The sequence below is a fragment of the Bidens hawaiensis genome, unplaced genomic scaffold (genome assembly GCF_021521415.1).
Source record: "Bidens hawaiensis isolate Kalapana, Puna unplaced genomic scaffold, B.hawaiensis_p1.1 tig00015706_1, whole genome shotgun sequence".
NCBI lineage: Eukaryota > Viridiplantae > Streptophyta > Magnoliopsida > Asterales > Asteraceae > Bidens > Bidens hawaiensis.
Window position 1 is genome coordinate 498,910 of NW_027492402.1, and position 7,285 is coordinate 506,194.

At 36.0% G+C, this 7,285-nt stretch overlaps 2 pseudogenes across 1 annotated transcript; one reads left to right on the forward strand and one right to left on the reverse strand.

The window, feature by feature from the left end:
* Positions 1–974: 974 nt before the first annotated feature.
* On the forward strand, positions 975–5,152 carry LOC143549622 (asparagine--tRNA ligase, cytoplasmic 1-like; annotated as a pseudogene). Its single transcript, XR_013138168.1, has 6 exons — positions 975–1,478; positions 2,555–3,145; positions 3,231–3,487; positions 3,576–3,704; positions 3,812–3,870; positions 4,787–5,152. The product of XR_013138168.1 is annotated as an asparagine--tRNA ligase, cytoplasmic 1-like (transcript).
* Positions 5,153–5,212: 60 nt separating this feature from the next.
* Positions 5,213–6,708, reverse strand: LOC143549623 (D-amino-acid oxidase pseudogene; annotated as a pseudogene).
* Positions 6,709–7,285: the final 577 nt, after the last annotated feature.

Below are 7,285 nucleotides of genomic sequence, written 5' to 3' on the forward strand. Positions count from 1 at the left end.
AGACTGGATTCTTGTTCGATCACAGATAAAAGATAATGCTTATGTGATTGACATGAACAAAAATGTTCCTGATGAAATAACTTGCTTGTTATCAAAAGTGTCAGATACATAAACCACTTAGCCAAACAATATAACGCTCTCTAGGATTATGGTGGCACCCCCGATTCAACAACAAGCTCAACAACAACCATCATATGCAGGTGGTATTGCCTATCAATAAAAAAAAATCAATAACAAATTCAACTTTCTTTCCAGATTATGAATGTAGAGAACAATAGTAAAAAGTCAAAAACCTAAATATGACATGGAATATATATATAGCATGGGCAATAGCCATGGTTCTTTTAATAGATATTATGTGACGTTCCTCTTATGGATATTTATACAGGGTTAAGATATGTATGTATGTAAGATATGTGTATGTATTGTATGTCGCCTGATTAACTAGAGATCACTCAGCGTAACTGACTTTACGGAGTAATACATCAGCAAATACATCTAAGGTGCACAAAAGTTATAAACTTAATTAACTTGTTTACTTTTAGTAAATGCATTTGTGAATTTGACTGCAAATATGACTAACGGGTCAAAAGTTGAAAGGAGGAGGTTTTGGTGGGGGCAAATTCATTAGGTGGAGACGACGACGACGATGATGACTAGCATGGAAGGAGTAGTCGTGAAACTCTCTCAGCTCATAAAAAACAACCACCCTATCAGCTCGACCAACCACGTTAAATTGACCGACGAGACTGTATTCTATATTAATAATAATGGACTCCAAAATAGCATTCACACAGCCACAATTATCTTCTTAATTTCAGACCGAATTTATCGTGGCTGTGTAGATGCTATTTTCATGCTCAATCGTTATTAGTTTCCAGGGTAATATATTGATGAGCGGACTTAAAACCCTTATTATTATTATTATAACTCAACCTTTATTATTATTATTATTATTATAACACAAACCCTTACTACCTTCAACAACAACAATAACAACGGCGGACACCACCGTACCGTCAATCAACACCTTAACACTCTCCGACACCATACCCCAAGCCGAATTCTCCCAACGCGTCTTAATCCGGTCCATCCTCACTCGACCGGACCACGGCGCCGGTCTAGCCGACCAAACCGTAAAAGTCGGCGGCTGGGTGAAAAAAGGCCGTGAGCAAGGCAAAGGCACGTTCGCGTTTCTCGAACTTAACGACGGATGGTGTCCGGCGAACCTGCAGCTGATAATTCACGCTGACGTGGCGCCGTTAGGTGAGGTGACGTCGACTGGCACGTGCTTGCACGTGGAAGGCGTGCTTTCGGTGCCGCCTGTGGAGAATCAGGGGAAACAGGCGATTGAGTTGAGGGTTTCGAAGGTTTTGGAGATTGGGAGAGTGGATCCGGTGAAGTATCCGTTGCCGAAGACGCGGTTGACGCTCGAGTTTCTTCGGGATTATGTTCACTTGCGCCCGAGGACTAATACTGTGAGAATTTTGGTTAATTATGTTTAGAACTTTAGATATGAATGATATATGGTTATATATACAATAATACACTAAATGTAGTCGAAATTAGGTCAATTGATTAGGCTTGTAGATCATTTATTTAATAAATGGTGATATTCGTGTTCGTTTGTTTAAAATCTAAATGAACAGTTCACGAACATAAATGAGCAAATGTAATTGAACACAAACAAACATAAACAAACATGAATGAACACGCTTGATTGAACACAAACGAACAAATAAGAGACCATTAAGTAGATTACTCATACGCATAATATTTAATTATTTTCTATTAATATGTAAACGGACATAATGAACATAAATAAATGTACTTAAAAAAATGAACGAACCATGTGTTCATGTTCGTTTGTTTAATTGATCGAACACGAATTTTTTCGTTCGTGTTCGTTCTTATTAAATAAACTAACATAAACGAACTTCCCGCCCAACGGTTCATGAACAAAGGAACAAGAATGAACATAAGCAATGTTTTATTTGACTTGGCGAACCAAAAATGGTTAGTGTCAACAGTTTGGTCTGGCCACCAAGTTTGTGGTGGCGATTTTTACAACATTCACGTTTTTTTTTCCGTATTTAATAATTTTGCTTAAATCTATATGATGAGATTAGGGAAGTTTTTAAAAGGTATTCAATATCTTTAATGAACAAACAAAAACATACGTCAACGAACATAAACTCATAAACGTACGTAAACAAAACGTTATCGAACGTTCACCAACACAATTGAACGAACAGGGCCTCTGTTTGTGTTTGTGTTCGTTTATTCAGTTAATCGAATGGAATCTCTTGTTCATTTATTAAACGAACGAACATTAACGAACTTCCTGTGGAACGGTTCACCGGACGTTCTGTTCGTTTACAGCCCTAGAAACAGGACAATCATTGATTTATGTCGTTTGTTTCAGATACAGTTCACATCCATTTAGCTGACCTTCAATATGTATGATGGTTCAATATATAGATGTTTGAAACATTATGTTGATTATTCTTCTTGAAGGTGCAATTAATCATGATTTATTGTGTTACTGTTTCAGATTGCTGCTATTGCCCGTATTCGTAACGCACTGGCTTATGCTACTCACACATTCTTTCAAAAACACGGGTTTCTATATGTTCATACTCCAATCATCACAACCAGTGATTGTGAAGGTGCTGGAGAGATGTTTCAGGTTACAACTCTAATAAACGAAGCAGAGAAAGTAGAAAAAGAATTAATCAAGAATCCACCACCATCTCTAGAAGATGTGGAATTGGCCAAAAGTGATGTGAAGGCAAAAGGTGAGATAGTTGCTAAGTTGAAGTCTGATAAAGCTGGTAAACCTGAGATAACTGCTGCAGTTGCTGAACTCACTAAAGCCAAAGAGAATCTTTCAAAGCTTGAAGAGAGGTTTAAACTGAAACCTGGGATTCCGAAGAAAGATGGAAAGGTTGACTATGGTCAAGATTTCTTCGCACGCCAGGCCTTTTTAACTGTCTCGGGTCAACTTCAAGTTGAAACCTTTGCTTGTGCACTTAGTAGTGTGTACACTTTTGGACCAACTTTTCGAGCGGAACACTCTCATACATCAAGACATCTTGCTGAGTTTTGGATGGTTGAACCTGAGATTGCATTTACTGATATTCAGGTAGAAAGTTGGGTAAAAGAGAATGATTCAAGAATGCTCATGTTTATTTTGACCTTAATAAATGCAAGTTTATATGTTTATGCAGGATGACATGAAGTGTGCAGAGGCATACGTTAGGTTTCTTTGCCAATGGTTACTTGACAACTGTCGTGATGACATGGAATTTATGGTTGAGAAGTTTGATAAAAATGCTATTAAGCGGCTGCAAATGGTTGCTTCAACTAACTTCATACGTCTCCCATACACAGACGCAATAACAATTCTTGAAGAAGCAGTTTCTAAAGGTCACAAGTTTGAGAATAAAGTAGAATGGGGAATTGATTTGGCATCTGAACATGAGAAGTACGGTTTCTTTTTCCCATTTGTTTGTAACTAATAACCGTGTTTCTTAACTTCTGTATTTAATTATATGCAAATTTACAATGTGTAGATATTTAACTGAGGTGAAATATGAGTCACCTGTAATTGTATACAACTATCCTAAAGGAATCAAAGCATTTACATGAAAGTCAACCCGGACAAGAAAACAGTAGCTGCTATGGATGTTCTGGTGCCAAAGGTATGCATTCTTGGTTTTACTTTTTGTGAAAATATTTAACATATGAACATTATGCGTTATTGTGTTTGTTAACTTTGTTTACACTATTACTATATGCTTTTTAATAGGTGGGTGAACTAATTGGTGGAAGCCAAAGAGAAGAGAATTATGAAGTCATCAAAGAAAGGTATGAGAAGTAGGCTTGTAAACAAACCTACCGAACGAACATGAATGGAGCATATTTGTGCTCGTTCGTTTAACTTGAACTGAACAAACGATCGAACACGAACAATTAAGCAAATTCAGGCTTTCTCGTTTGTGTTTGTGTTCGTTTGTTAAGAAAATGAACATGCTTGTGTTTGTTTATGTTTGTTTGTTTAACAATTAGTTTATGAATGTAAATTAGTAAAATGAACGAACATAACTGAGCTAAAACCAATTGAAGTAAAAAATGTAAACAGTTCACGAATGTAAATGAATGGACATAACTGACCTAAAGCTAATTAAAGTAAAAAAAATGTGAACAATGGGTTTGGCCTAAAAAGTTATCAAAGCTATACTTTATCCTAATGCACATCTAGATTTAAAACATATTACCGAATGAACTTAAACAAACGTAACTTAACATAAGTGGACGGATATAAACGAACGTAAACGAATGTAAAAGTCTTGTTCATGTTCGTTTGTTTACCAAACAAACTAACATAAACAAACTTCCCACCGCACGTTTCACTGAATGCTTGGTTCATTTACAAGCCTAGCGAGAAGCATAAACTATCTAGTTTTCTATTTAAATGCATAAAACAAGTTTATGGCAATTTTATCCTAATTTACGGGCTTATTTGGGTTGTGTTTGATCTCGAGCGAGTCAAAAGAAATAGCTAAAACACGTTAAAATATCTAAAACTATTTTTTAATGCAGATCAACATCTAAATAGTTTTCTCTTTGTCATTATTAGTTTTTGTAATTTTAACAAACATCATAATTTTATGTTTTTGTTATAAAACGTTAGCGAGTCATCTCTACTCTACATTGGTCAACCCAGACTCGTCTTTGACCCATTGCATAACATACATAATGGTATTCTTACATGGGTATGCAGGATTCTTGAGATGGGATTGCCACTTGAGCCATACGAGTGGTACCTTGACCTACGCCGTTATGGGACCGTGAAGCATAGTGGGTTTGGTCTAGGGTTCGAGAGGATGATTCTTTTTGCAACCGGGATTGACAATATTAGGGACATGATCCCATTTCCAAGGTTTCCGGGAAGGGCAGATCTTTAAAGGTACATGAGACGATACAAATACGTGTGTTCAGTAGTCACATATGGTTTTCTTTTGCTTTAGTGTTTATTAGCAAGTTGGTGTTTTCGTTGGTAAAACGGATTTGCATACACGTCGCGTGAGATTCTTTTGCTACTTGCTTGGTGATGTTAAACCACTTTTTTTTATTGAGAAATGTACTTTGTTTACTAGGGCGTTAATAGAACAGTATTGAAACTTTATTATTTCATGATTTTATTCGTTTACATATCGAATCTAGCTGGGCTAAAGCAATCAAGATCAACAATGGTTGCATGACCATCTAACACAAGCTCGGCCATGGCAACACCGCTAGCCAGACCAAATAGAATGCCCCAATAACCATGTCCACTAGCCACATAGCACCTCTTCATTCCCGGAACTTCACCCATGACTGGAAGTTCATCCTTGGTGCAAGGCATTAAGCCTGCCTCCTCACTTTTTACCGTCACATTGTCTTTTGCAAGGTAGCTCGAGACCATACCCGCCACATTTTTAAGCATTTCTATTGATTCCAGATCAGGAAAAACCAATTCTGGTCCATCTGGGGTCTCGACTTCAACAGACGGTCCACATATATACACGTCTTCTGCATCATTCAGTCAACTTTAAACGACAAATTTGATTTTAGTAATCCCATTTTTTTGTCAGTTTACTGTTTCTTACCACATAAAATAGTTGTCACCGGTTCTAACTTTCAAAATTCACACTAATTGTTTTCATTGGACCATCGTTAAAACAAAATTAACGTCGTTAAGTTTTTTTTTTTCAAGTTTCAAACTAATGTATTAGACTTTTGTCAATTAATGTAAAACTTATCTTAAAACGGTGCTTCAACGTCATTTCGAGAAAGTAGTACATCAATCGGCGTGTATCCTTGTTTCGATCAAAATCCTTAAAACATCAATATGAAATTTGGAAAAAACTTAGTGGCACCAAGTTTTTTTAACAGAGATACAATGAAAACAATTAGTATGAAAGTTGGGATTGGTGACAACTATTTTTCAAGTTGAGATTATTATCGGTAAATTGCAATAATATGAGATTTTTTAAATCCAATTTGTCTTAAATAAAATTCATGTCTTTAAAGGACTTAACAAAACCATACACAAATTAACACAAGGGTAAAATAGTTATTATAAAATATTTAACATCTAAGCTTTTTTTAGTTCAATAACAATAACTTATTATTATTATTATTATTATTATTATTATTAAAGAAATCGGATTGGGTTGTTACTTGTTGGAGACAGAGTTTGAAAAGGTCAAATCTTTGATGATTCCATCATCTATGATTGAGTTGCGAAAACTTCTGGATAGGTATCCTACATCTGAACCGAATTCTTTCTGGCACGTGGAAAAAAATCCGGATCTACTGGGCCCATTTCTTGACCCGGATAGTAAGTAGCAAAGAGTGCATGAGGAGTAATGGCATCACTATCTTCAGGTTCCAGTACTACGCTGTGCACCTTCTTACCATACACCTTAAATTTAGATGCTAGCTCAGGTAGCTTACTAGTCCATGGTCCAAGAGCCAAAATCACCGCATCACCACCAATGACTCCAACACCATCCACCTTCACCACCACACCCTCTTCCTCCACCGCCACACCCTCAACTTTTGCTGTCACAACCTCCACCCCATACTCGGTCACTGCCTTGGCTAACAACGCGCGAGTGAATAGTTTTGGGTCGAGTTGGGCTGTCGTCTCAGTCGTGCCTGGAAGAATTCAAAGAAACTAAACAATAACATTACTTGATATTTTTTCTATAATATGCAGAGAGATTACAGTAAAAAAGATAACAAAGTAACGATATCGTTGTATATTGAAATAATGATATATCAATAAGTATCTTAATATTCGAATATGAGAGAGAGAGAGAGAGTTATAATTAACATTTTTTTATAAAATGGCAACTCCCATAGACACACACCTATAGAGGCATATAAATGTCTTTAAAATTGGAGATTTCAAGTTTAAACATGAGCAAAAGGAGTAGTTTATAATTTAAAATTATTGATGTAAAGTTAAGTAAGAGTAACATTTATCGTTCAAAAAATAAAAATAAAATTCTCTTGTACTCTTAATTATACTCTATAATCTGTAGAAAGAGACATGGACCCTCGAACTCCGGAGAAAACATATTATATCATAGCAAAATATCATTGGGCTAACGACATGTTTCTGAGTTTAATAAACGAATTGAAACAATTGCAAGAAATTAACGAGAGAAAAAAATTTAGGGAGAAAAAGAGAAAGGGAGTGGAAGGGACATATTAAATTAACTATCGTGTT